Below are 13305 nucleotides of genomic sequence, written 5' to 3' on the forward strand. Positions count from 1 at the left end.
GGCCGACTCATCAGCCTTTGAGGTGGCCTGGTGGGAAAATTAACGGCACCAAGTAGATCCTCTTGGGGAGCATGAATTCAAGGCTGAAAGTGAAACAGTTGATCACAGAAACAGAAGCTATATGATGGAGAAAGAGAAGTGGAGGGAGAGAGAGGAGAGAAGCTGAGTGGGTTCATGATACACCCAGGAGTGGCAACCACTTAATTCCTGCAGCTGACATTCCAGCCCCCGGGGGAGTCCCCTTGGGCCGGGTGTGGGAGGGCAGAAACTATGTCTGCCGCTTTATGGATTAGGTCCCGGCAACCCACTGAACCTGGCTCTGGCCGAAGGGATTTTTCCTGCACGGAGGGCTGAGGGTTGAGGGCCACCCCGCAGGCCCACCCGCCCGGGTCCTGGCCTCCAGCTGTGGGTGTCGCCGCGGGCTCCCGCTGCAGGAATGGCAGCAAGACCGAGGAGGGAATGGGGTTGATTGAAGGGGTCAGCCAACTCCAGTTAGAACTTGTGAGGGTTTCTGGGCCACGGTGGGGAGAGCGTGGCTCCTCCCTGTGACGTCCGCCCTCAGCTGGGGGTCTGGGGACCGATCTCAGCTGGGGGTGGGGATTGGACCTTAAGACGACATACAATAATTTGTCTTGAGCTGCAGTCTGGTTTTGGTCTCCCATTACTCAGTAAATACTGAGAGTAAACAGGTAAAAGCCAGGGCTCCCGGCCAGACCACCTGGATTTGAATCCTGGCTCCGCCATTTAACAATAGTGAGACTCCAGGCAAGTTACATAAGCTGTCTGCACCTCAGTTTTTTCAGCTGCAAAATGGGGACAAGGACACCTCACAAAATTGTCGTGAGGGATAAATAGAGGCACTCAGAACAGGGCCCAGCACACGGTCAGTGCCACTCAACGCCAGGCTCCTGTAGGGGCTGCGGGTACCAGGCGGGTTTGGCCCCTGCCCTCGTGGAGCTTACAGTTGTTCAAGGAAACAACAGACCTGGAATGGAGTCGCTTCTGCTAAGCACCCCCAGGACGGCCCGCACCCAGCTGCAGCATCAGCCTCTGGTGGGAGTGGAATTCTAAACCAATTAGTGTGGAATGTCCTGTCAGCAGTGGTGAGGGTGCCTGTCTGTCGGACCTCCTGCCTGCCCCTCCCCGGAGGTGACCTTGCCTGAAATAATCCCTCTTTCCACTGTCTCCTCCCACCCTCCTTCTGCCGGTAAAACCTTTCCGAGTCGTAGGACCCTGAAGTGCCCTTCCGCTTGTTAAGCAGTAAGCTGCCGGATTCACAAATCATTTAATAAAGCCAACTAGATCTTCACGTTTGCCCAGTTGAACTTTGTCCCGTAACAGAGTCCAGATAGAACTCAGTGGCAGCTGAGGGCCCTGCCCCCTTTGTATTGCGCCCTGTGGGAAACTGGTCTTCGCTGGCCTGGCCTCAGCCAGCCTTGGTGAGACTGGCGTCCACCCTCATGTGTCTAGCCTGGCTTCACCCCTCCTGCCCGCCTGGACTGCTGCATGCCAGCCAGCTGGGGAGGCTCCCACAGAATCTGTGCCCATGGGGAGGGAGGCACTGTGGGCTGTGAGTCAGGAAGACCCCTGCTGGGGGTGGGGCGCAGGGTCAGAGGAGAGAGGCAGGCCAGAAATGAGCACACCAGGGCCAGCTGTGGGGGCGCCCTCTATTGAGGGGCTACTGTGTGGCCGAGGCATGCTTGTGGACACCCCTGTAGTCCTTTCCTAGCCAGGTGCTTAACACAACAGTCATTTAGCCTTGCCCAGCTCTTGAGAGGCCTGAAGTCCAAAATCAAGGTGCCAGCAGGGCCTCGCTCCTTCCAAAGACCACAGGAGAGAGAACCTCCTCGGCTCTTCCCGTCTCTGGCAGCTTCTGGCGTTCCCCGGCCTGGGGCGGCCTGGGACGGCTCGAACCTCTGCCTCTGCCTTCCATGGCGTTCTCTCTGTGGCTGCCTGTGTGGTGTCTCTGGGTCCAAATGTCCCGTGAAGACACCAGTCACAGCACCTACCGAATCCAGCGTGACCTCATCTTAGCTGAGAACATGAGCACAGACCTTATTCCCGAGTAAGGTCACCTTCACAGGTTCTCGGTGAGCACGAAGTTTGGGGGGACTCTAGTCAACCCAGCACAATCCCTCAGCCTCCACCTGTCAGGATGAAGTTGGTGCTGGTTCCCCCGTTTCACAGATGGCACTGGAGGAGGGGCTGGTGCCACACTCGGAGGAGAGAAGGGAGCAGCAACAGGAAGTCCTTCTCAGGGCAATGACCAGGGCTGCTTGTCATCAGCCCGGGGTCTGGACATCGGCCTGCCAGCCCTCCTCTCCTCCTTCTCCCTGACCCCTCTCAGCCCTTCCCAGCAGCAGGCAGGAAGCAGCTTAGCCTAATGCCCTGCTGAGGTCTGTTCTGTGCTGACCTGGCAGGAATAAGCCACCAGCAGCAGCAACAGCAGCAGCAGCAGGCACCCAGGAGGAGAAGCAGAGGCTGCAACAAGCTGGAGAGAATGTTTATCTGGGGCCAACAGAGGGGAGAGGGCTGAAGGGGCCGCTTGATTGGGAAGGGCCCCTATCTCCTCTCAGTGGCTGGTGTGTGCGTGCGTGCATGTGTGTGTGCGTGCGTTTGTGAGAGTGTGGTTGCCAGAGGCTTGGAGGGGTGGGACAGCCCCGCTGCCTGCCCTCAGGCCCTGCCCAGGCTCAGGGAGCTGCTGATTCAGATCATAGGACAGGTAGAGACATCTCAGCCCACGGGTATTAAATCAATGGTGGGTCTACCGCCAGACTCCCTTCCTCTGAATCCTTCTTAACACAGCACCCCACGCAGCCACTGTCAATCAACTGCAGCTGACACTCAACTTAAAGTCCGCCCTGTGCTTCTAACTCCAGACCCCAGAGCCGGAGCCTCCATGATGTCCCCCTGAGGGGCTGACAACTCCCTCGCTCAGGGCCAAGTCCGCAGGTCCAGATCCTAGGCGCTTTTTCATGACTGTCAAATCTTTTATACAGGGCGACAGCCAAGCCCTCCTGTCCCTCCGCTCTGAGTGAATCACTCCTGGCTGCGGCCAAGAAGCAGGTTTCACAGCGGCTGCGCCTGCAGCCTGGCTGGCCTGTGAGGACAGAGGACTGCTGCTCCTCGGGACCCACCCCACCCCCAGGCCGCCTGGTCTCTATGCAGGGCAAGCCCAGACAGATGGTTTTGAAGTACAGGTAAGAGTTTGCCGGGTCAGGCAAGTTCAAGGAGGGAATCGTGGGCAGAAGACTGAGCATGTGCTTAGGGCGAGCAGAGGGGTGAGGTGAGGGTTGCCGGGGCTGGGAGGCGGCCAGGATGCAGGAAACCATTGTCTGCAAGACCTGGGCTCTGGCCTTGGCTCAGTCACAATCATGCTGTGGCACCTGGGACAAGTCCGCACCCTTCTGGGGCGTGGTCAGTCCATCTGCGCTGCAGGAAGCCATTCCTGCCTGGTCGGGGTGGGGTGCCCACTGCCTTTTCCCTCTCTGCCTGGCCAGTGGAGGCGGCCAGGTGCCGATCCTCAGAGAGACCCAGCCTGGCTGAGATGCAGCCCAGCTGTCCCTGGGCCTCTGCACAGGTCTCGTGGGGCAAGAGACACTCTGTTCTTCTCTGGAGGCAGCCGGGCACAGGGTACCAGCCAGCATACACCCCTCTGACCCCGAGGGAGTCACGCACCCTCTCTGGACCCTCCCCTCTGTAGCTCAACAGCTGGTGGGTGTCCGGAGCTGGGGGATGCCTGCACAGCTGCCCAAGGAATGTGCTTACTTCCCCGGTGCAGGGCGGAAACCAAGAAAGGTCTCCCCGCCTGGCAGGACTCTCTACCTCCTCCCCTGCCTCCTCCTCTCCAGGCCGGACCCATTGTTCCAGGCGGCCCCTCCTCCCAGCTACACGGGCTGGGGGGGGGGGCAGTGGGGGGGGGCGGGCGGGGAGTGTCCCGCCTCACTCTGTCCCTCCACAGGTACAAACCCCACCCAGCTGGGGCCGCCCTTAGCCTGGAACTGGGACCTGCTCTCCTGCAGCTCTGTGTCTAACTTCCTGACAAGTCCCTTGTTCTCTCTGACCTCAGTTTCCCCTTTCTGTTAGGCAGGGATGGGATGAAGGGAGCCCCGAGGGACCCTTCAGTCCCGGGAGGCAAGCCTGCGTGAGCTCTCCCAGGACAGCATGGTGCTCTAATGGCTCCAGACATTGGCTGCCATTCATTCGCCAGAGTGTGAGCCCCTGAATCTGCAGGCTCTTTTCGCAGTGCTGCCCATTCAGCCGCACACAAGGCAGATGCAGCCCCTGGCCTCAGGGAGGGGGACAGGCGTTGAGCAAAGGCCTCATTCTAAACTGTGGGGGGCACTAAGGAGGAGACTCTACAAACTGTCAGAGAGGGAAGAGAAGGGGGGCAGGGAAGGGCACACCCAGGAGTTGACATTTAAGCTGAGATGTGGTGGAGAAAACAGAGACAGTGTCTTTGAGAAAGGGGCAGGGAAGAGCATTCCCAGCCACTGGGCCAGCCTGTGTGAAGACCGAGTAGGGGGCAGGCGGTCAGGGAGCTGACTTCACCGTCAGAGCCAGTGGGAGCCTGGGAAGGGTCCCTACCTTGCAAGACACTCATGAAGATTTAGTGACATAGCTCCCCCTGCTTATTTGGGGGCCTTGTGAAAAGCCAGCACTTGAGAAATGGCAGTAAAGTGCCTCGTTACGCTCTGTGCATCCATGACGTATTCTTATCTGCTGGTCTGACTATGTTTTATGATCCACTCGGCTTTGTTGTTCTTTATTCTTCTGCTCCTGTTTTTAATTTGCACTATTGTGTTGTACGTCATGTATTCCTTTGCATTTCTGTAAAGGGGCCATTATTTTTTATTACCATTGCTATTATGAAAGTGGGGGAGAATGCTTTCCAGTGTCTAAGTTGCTTTGCCAACGTGAGGAAGTCTTATTGCATGTCCCCGGTGTCTCAAGCAGCACTGAGGTGTGATATATTGCATCACAGGGCCAGAAGCGCCTTGCAAACCTGAAGCTACCACACGTGCGGCGCAGCTGTGGACACTGGGCCGCCCTAGCACCCCAGGCGGAGCTGGACAGGCTGGCAGGGAGTGAGCCCCTCCGCAGTCCCCTCGGGACAAGTCCTGGGGAGAGAGAGGTCCCCACGGGCCAGGGGACAGTGGGGTGGCCACGAGGCGGCGTTGTGGGCCTGGGGCTCCAGCCTCACAGACCGCTGGGTCCTTATTCATTTTGAAGGCCTGGCCCCAGAGAAACAAGGGTAGTGCTTTTAATGTTTCTACCTCCCAGTTATTCTTTTTTTGTTATCCTGTTTTACTTGGAATTTACCAGGGGTGTCCAAACTGCAGCCCATGGGCCACAGGGAGCCCGGGATGGCTGTGAATGCGGCCTAGCCCAAAATCGTAAATTTACTTAAAACAGTCTGACATGTTTCTGTAATTCCGTGTCACAATGCATTCAATGTGTGGCCCAAGACAACTCCTCTTCTTCTAGTGTGGCCGGCCCAGAGACGCCAGAATGCTGGCCATCCCCATAGACTAAAGCATCATGGCAGATCCTCGCGGGAAGTGGGGGGAGGCCGTGAGCCGCAGGTGCCCGGGAGCTGATCACCTCTGGAACCCCAGCACGAGGGACCAGCAGGCACAGCCGCACCGGCTCCAGTTGCTCTTCTCCAGGAGGTCCCCTGCGTGTGAGTGTGCGAGTGTGCGAGTGTGCGAGTGTGTGGGTGCTCAGCCATGTGAGTGACCGAACAGATGTAAGAGTTTTCTGTGTGAGTGCTTGTGAGAGCTGTGTGGGAAAATGGTGTGCATCAGCGTGTTTGAGAGTATGGATGTGTATGAGTTGTGTGTGTACACAAATGTGAGTGTGAGAGTGCTGTGAGTGTGTGGTGTGAAAATGGGTGTGCATGCACGGGTATGGGCATGTTTGCGTGAAAGCGTGTAAGAGTATGGTCATGAAATGTGTGTGTGTTAGCATATGATGGTGCTGGTGCGTGTGTCTCTAAGTGTGAGTACAGTGAGGTTTGTGTGAAAATGTGTGTCTGTGTGTCTGAGTCTGTACGTGAGTCCAGCCTCCCCACAGCAGCAGCATGGTCTGTAGAAAACGCACAGGGGTTATGTCAAGACCCGGTCAATGACCCTGCAGGGGGCCCACGCCTCCGACACAGTGACCCCGCCCTGACAGATGGTCCTGGCTGGTTGCTCTCTCCTCGCCCTCGGACTGCCCACCGCGGTTTTATGGCCGCCCTGGGAGGGCTCCCCATGAGGCTGGAGAGTAGAGGGATACTGGTCAGCTGCGGGGGGCCCAGGTGAGAGAATGCTGAGGTACCAGCGGCACTTGTGAAACTCCCTCTGCAGGGCGGTCAGGCCGAAGATCTCCAGGCCTCTGGGGTTCCCTGGACTGCCAAGGTCACCTGCTCCCTACCCTGCATTCTGCTCTCTGCCGCCCTCTTCTGGGCATCTTCGGGGTGGACACAGAGGGAAGCCAAACCCTGCACCCTCATCACGCCAAGCAGTTTCCCCTCCAGCCTTCCTGCCACAGTGGGTGGCAGGCTCCCCCTGCCAAGCCCCCTCCCCTGCCCTGCCGGCTGGACTCTCCCCAAGGCCTGGGAGGGCATTCACTGTGTCCTTGATGGTTACTGCAGGTCTGATACTCAGCAGAAGGGAAAATGAATGCGTGGATTGGCTCAGTAGGCAGAGGAGAAACTGAAGCCCAGAGAAGGGGTCTCGGAGCTCACACAGAGCCTTCCAAGAGCCCGGGCTTGCTCTGCCATGGCCTCACTGGGGAGCAAGTCCCAGCCTTTTCCTGCTCAGCAAGAGCCAGACTTGCTCATTTGACTGGGCTGCCCCAGGGGAAACAGGCTGCCCACAAATTGGGGCAACTGGGCGGGTTGGGGAGGCAGGCAGCAGCCGGAACCCAGCCTGCCTTTGCCAGGCGCCCCAGCTGGTCCTGCTGGTGGATTGTGCTGAGCTGGCCCACGCCTGGGAGGAAGGTGGTGGACACAGACACACCTGGGAGCCGGAGGGCGGGGGTGGGGGGCCAGACGCCTCTACTCCACCCACAGCCTCTGCCACAGCATCATTATCCCCTGGACGGATGAGGACACCTCTGTTCCGAGGGGCCGGATTTGCCCAAGGCCACGGCTCCCCGAGTCTGACCAAGCCTGTCTCCCACGAGTCCTGCTGGCTTCCCCTACATACCCGGGGGCCGTTCCTGGGCCGCTTGGGGAGGCAGGGCCACCCGATTCCCTTCCCAGAACTTCCAAACAATGACGGCTTGGCCGCCTCTTCCTGTTACCGTGTAAAAGAAAGGAAAACACAGAAAAGCCAAAAGAAAGCGCAATCGCTCCTGGGATCAGCCCCAGTTCCCAAATAGCCCCAGTGAACCCTGCCTGCTACTGTCTCTGGAACTGAACCCCTTCCTGTCCGCTCTGTGGGCCTCAGCCAGGCCCCCTGCCACCCTCGCTGTGGCCGAGATTGTCCCACCCCTGGGGTAGGCGTCTGTGTCCTGCCGTCCTGTGCTGTCCCCTCCCCCGTTGTGCCTGCCCCAGTGACAGCTCAGGGGCCCCTCAGACCGCAGGGCCCAAGAGTCCATTTCTCTCTCTTTCTTTCTTTCATATTTTATTTATTTTTAGAGAGAGGAAAGGGAAGGCAGAAAGAGAGGAAGAGAAACATGGATGTGTGAGAGAAATATCAGTCGGTTACCTCTCACACGCCCCTAACTGGGGACCCAGCCCGCAACCCAGGCCTGTGCCCTGGCGGGGAATCGAACAGGTGACCTCCCACCAGCCCTCCATCCTCTGAGCCACATCCGACAGGGCCCAAGAGTCCATTTCTGTGTGAGACGACTGGGCCGGCCATTCCCTGCTCTGAGACCTCTCGTGGTTCCCAGACAGACTAGAAAAGACCCAGACCGCTTAGTCTGGCGTGGAATACCCCACACCATGCGGCCCAGGGCATCCCAGTGATTGCTCCTCCGCACTGTAGGCCTGCAGGAAGGAGTGGCCCTCTTCCTCCTGGGTGGGCCTTCCCTGCCTGCTCGCCGGCCGAGTGAGGGCAGGAGCTGGATCCACCCTATCTCTGCAGCCCCTTGGCTCGTCCCAGGGCCTGGCACAGAGTGGGTCCTCAGCAAATGCTCACCAGAAGGACCTGAACTGGCTTGAGCAAATCGATTCACTCCTGGCAGGTCCAGGATTTTGCCCCAGCCCACGCCCTGCCCACTGCCCTAGCCTGCAGGGTTTGCCCGCTCCGGCCCTGCGATCATGCTGGCTGTCTGCCCCCTTTCCTGTCTTTCTCCCACCCTCCTCGGCCGGGCCCAAAGGTCCTTCCATTCTGTTCTCTCTCCAGCCTCAGCCCCAGGGCCTGGGCCGTGCAGGGGAGGCTCCCGGGAGTCTCGGGTGCCTGGCTGTGCTGAGCGCGCTAAGATGTCACAGGGCTGGCTCCTTCAGGGAACAGGAGCACGGCTGCTCTTCCATGGGGCTAAACAAGCTTCAACAGGTCGTCCTGAGTTCCTGACGCGGGCGAGAACTGATGCAGGGGTGGACAGGCCTGGCCCGGGAGTTTGGGCTCAGGCACAAGCACAGGCCATGGGAGCTTGGGAAAGGAGCTTCGCTTGTCTGAGCCTCAGCTTTGCCATCCGTACAATGGGCATGGGAATACCCAGCTCACAGCGTTGCTGGGAGGACTACAGGTGAGCTGGCACGGGAAGGTGTCTGCAAACTACAAAGCTGATGTGGGGGATGGGACACTGTGGTCCTGTGAGGTCTGGGTCGGCAGTGGCCTGGTCTGGAGGCTGGGAAGAGCGTGAGGCAGGACGCAGGCTGGAGGCTTCCCCAGGCCGGGTACAGGTTTTCCTGGTTCCTGTGTGAGCTGGGAGAGGCGGCTGGAGGAGGAGCAGTGGGGAAGGAGCTGGGGAAGGTAGGCGGGACCTCTATTGGGAGCTGCTGGGAATCCCAGAAGAGCGGCTGAGTCACCCTCCTCCTCTGTAGCCTTCTTTTCTTTCTGTTTTTTTAAGTCTTAATTACTTTTTTCTGCTTACAAAAGCAGGACATGCTCACTGTATGCAGTCCAAACAACACTGGGTTACATAGTGTACATAGTGTATAAGGCAGGCAGTTTCCCGTCTTCCCAGGTGTGATTGTTGTTGACGTTTTGGTGGGTGTTCTTCCAGATTTTTCTTTTGATGAAGAGATGCCCAAATTTTAAATTAAAGAAGCATGTTCCTTGCAGACAATTCAAAACAATGCAGACCTGCAGCCTGGGTGTTCCCTCCCACACCCCACTCCGGGCCAACCACTGTAACTGCTTTGTGGGCGCCCTCTCGAAACTGCTACATGCAGCTGCATCCACGGTGGGCGTGAAGGAGGAGGGGAGAGGAGTGATTATAGACCTAAAGCCAAGAATGCCAGGGTCCAAGCCCCAGTCCCAACAATTACTAGCTGGGTGACCGTGGACAAGTTACTTAACCTCTCTGAGCTTCATTTTCTTCCTCTGTAAACTGAGAATAATGGTAGCAACTACTTCAAAGTGTGATTGAGAGGATTAAATGAAATAAAGTATGCAGCGCTCAGCAGAACGCCTTAGTGAGGCTCAGCATCATTTTACTTATTTTTAAAAGATTTTATTTATTCATTTGAGGTGGAGGGAAAGGGAGGGAGAAAGAGAAGGAGAGAAACATCAATGTGTGGTTGCCTCTTGTGCGCCCCCTACTGGGGACCTGACCTGCAACCCAGGCATATGCCCTGATTGGGAAGTGAACCAGTGACCCTTTGGTTCAAAGGCCGGTGCTCAATCCACTGAGCCACAACAGCCAGGACCATGTTTATATGCGTGCGCATGCACACACACATACAGAGGGTCTGGTAGAAGTAACACCTGCTTGAGTGTGGTTGGGAGGGTAATAATATGGGTGTAATAATTTATAGTTTTAATTTGAACATTTCATCTAAAATGTCATATGGTGTGCTTGAGTGTGATATTATGTTGCAGAATTACATGCTTATGATTTTGTAATAAAAGATTTTGTAATAAAAAAGGGGCGTTATTTGTGGCGGACCCCACATACTCATAACGAATCATTCCCCACCCCCCCCCCCCCAACAGAAAGAGGATCGCACGAAGTGTTCCGTCCTGTTTCCTTTGGAGGCAGAATTAGGCGGGAAGCTTAGTCATAGGGCTCCTGAAATTTACATAGGAGACGGGAAGTCTTGCATGTAGGGTCGAAGAACTGGTTGCGTAAGTGTAGGCTGGGAGAACCCTACATTTCCCAAGCTGAGTCACAGCCACCTCTGCCACGATGCCGCAGCCTGGGCTTCGTCAGCAGATGCTGAGCTTTCGAAACATGGGAGGTGATGGGGTTTCTGTAACCTGGGCCTGTTGACTACCTGAGACTTCCATTTCCTCAAAGGCTTTTGCAGCTCTCACTGCGTGTACATCCGGCTACCTCCATGGTATCTTCTACCTTGAAACGTCTAAAATCTCTCCCTGCCAGGCCTCCCTGCCTGCCTCCCTCAGGCCCCCTAATCCCACAACCTCCCCAGCCTCAGTGATACATCAGAGTCTGCCCATTGGCTCAAGCCAGACCCGGGGAGGCTCGTGGTGCGGGGACACCGCTTTCTGATTTTTCCTCCCTTCTACACCAGATCCCTCTGCAAATCCTGTGGGCCTTTGTTTCCACACACACAACACCCCCCACCCCCTCCCCTCCTGCTGCCTCTGTCCCGATGCCTCCTGTCCTCTGCACCCCAGATTTTTAAGTTCACTTTGATCTTTCTGAATAGGTATTGTGATGGGCTGAATGGCACCCCAAAAGCTATGTCTTCGTCCTATTGTTTCCCAGAAACTGGCCCTATTCAGAAAAACGGACTTTCTAGATGTGACTAAAGATCTTGCAATGAGCAGGTGCTCCTGGATTGTCCAGGTGGTCTTCGAATCAGTGATAACCATCCGTGCAAGAGACATGCCGGGGGGTCTGACAGACAGGGGCAGGGGAGGCAACGGGGGGCAGAGGCTGGAGGGGTGCAGCTCCCAGCCGAGGAACTCCGGGAGCCAGCAGAAGAGGAAGAGGCAGGAACAGGAGCTCCCTTGGGCTCCCAGAGGGAGCAGGGCTCAGCCGACACCTTGAGTTTGGACTTCTGGCCTCCGGCCCCCTGAAGGGTAAGCCTCTCCTGTTCCAGGCCACCCAGTGTGTGGTGATTTGTTGCAGCATCCACAAGAAAGCAGCACATAGACATGTGGTTCAACACAAAATGTAAATATTGGGGAATCTAGCTTTTCTAGGGAACTGCCTTTACTAGTTTCTTTTCTACTCATCCAGGGTTTCTTTACAGAGATGGAAGAAAGTAGGATTCCTCCTCGCTGTTTAAGAGTGATCTTTTAAAACGTCTGACTTAGAAGCAGTCACTTGGCCGGGCCCCTGGGCCCTGACCCACAAGCCGGCTTCCCTCCAGGCTGCAGCCCCACCCGCTCCTTGCAGGAAGATCCCACACTCCCTCTGCCTCAGGGTCCTGACACCCACCCTTGCTCCTGCCTGGCCCTCAGGCCCTTTTCTGTTCCCACCGCCTTCCTGTCGTTAATTCTCACTCCAGTGTCACTCCTCCTGACCCCCAGCAGCCCTCCCCGACCCCTCTATTTAAAATAACACTTCTAACCCTGTTACTTACTGCAGTGCACGGGCTCATTTTCTCTCTTGAATTTGTCACAATCTGACATGTCTCGACCGTGTGCTGGTTTTCTGATCTGCGTGACGCCTGTCTCCCTCCAGACTGTACATTTGAGGAGCTGGGATTTGGGTTGTTCACACCTCCATCCTGGACCCCAAAGAGTGCCTGGCACAGAGTAGGCCCTCCATACACGTTTGTCAAATGCAGAGATTAAACCCAAAGGCCAGCTACTTTCCAGGAACGGTGGTGCACTAAAGACAGGGTCTGTTGTGCTTCGGGACCCTCTAAGGAGCGTGCTGCATGCTGTGTGGTGTGCAGCTCTTTTCAGGGCGATGACTGACAGCTTGGTTAGCTTTTCGAAGGTGTCCTGGCCCCAAAGACGTGACAGGGTCTCAAAACCAGGGTGTGGTTGTGCAGAAAGGGGGTCACAGGAGGCTGGGGCATGTGTAGCCTGGAGGAAGGAACCCACGGGAGCGGGGACCTGTCTGTAAGTCTCGTAAGTCTCATGGGCGGTGAACAAATGGGGGAGGTGACAGGGCTTGCACTTCAGCAGGGGAAGGACCTCCAAGCTAAGAACCTGCGGAGGGCTGGTGAGGTTGTGAGGTCCTTGTCACTGGAGGCATGTAAGCACTCATACATGCCTCTCTGTCAGAAATTGTCCTGGGATGAGCAGGCCAAGGAAACACACAGCTCTGGGATGCAGCACTGTTCTATGGTCTGGGTCAGAGGGGACGGTTTCTCGGTTAATGTAGCTGAGGGTCCTTCCGGCCTTCCACAGGCTCGAGTGCGATTGAGATGCCTCTGCCTGTCCTGGGAGTGAGTTTGTTGGAGTGCCGTTCCCATATTTTACACAAAAGGAGCAAATCTGGGCCAACTCCCTCCCTGCTAGCCTGGTTGCCACTTTGCCTGCTCCCCTGACTCTGAGAGGGGCAGTCTGGGTCTGAAATGCAAGGACAGGCCTGGATCCCTTTCTGGGGTTGCTGCCCTTTCGCAGCAATGACCTTGGCTCGCACAGGCTGCCAGCCGGGCCCGCGGGAGTGCTGGAGCTGTGTAATCTCCTACAGGCCGGACTGTCCTCCTCTGGCCTCCCTTGGGCTTCCTCGCGGTCAGCAGCATTTTTCCAGGCCTGTTGCTCCGGGACCAGAGCATCCCATTTCACAGCCTATATCTGGATCGTCAGACCACATCCGACAGCAATTCCAGGGCACCCTTCCTGCTGTGCCCTCTGAGGTAGGCAGCTCTCCAGGAGCCTAGGAGGCTTTCTCCTTGAAGCAAGAAAAAACCTCTGGAGGGGCAAGAGACGGCCCCTGCAGAGGGACTGTGGGCTCCAAGGCTCAGATTGGACGCCGCTGGCTCCGAACTCGCGTGGGGGATGGTTGGCCGGCCGCGGGGCTGTGCTTGCTGCCTGATGTAGCTACTTAGCAGTTAGGGGACCCCAGGCACGTGTCTAAGGCTCTGAACCGTTCTCCATCCATTCCATGAGGACCACCATGAATCTCACAGATCAGGTCATATGTACAAAACAAACTCAAAGTGCCAGGTACAGAGTAAGGGCCCAATAAATCATAGGTGCTATTATTGCTACTGTTATTTTAGTAAGTATCGCTTAAACTGGCTGGGCCTCTGAAAACATATGGTGACAATATGCACCT

This window comes from Phyllostomus hastatus, unplaced genomic scaffold (assembly GCF_019186645.2).
Source record: "Phyllostomus hastatus isolate PE091 unplaced genomic scaffold, TTU_PhHast_1.1 phas_contig_150, whole genome shotgun sequence".
Lineage (NCBI taxonomy): Eukaryota > Metazoa > Chordata > Mammalia > Chiroptera > Phyllostomidae > Phyllostomus > Phyllostomus hastatus.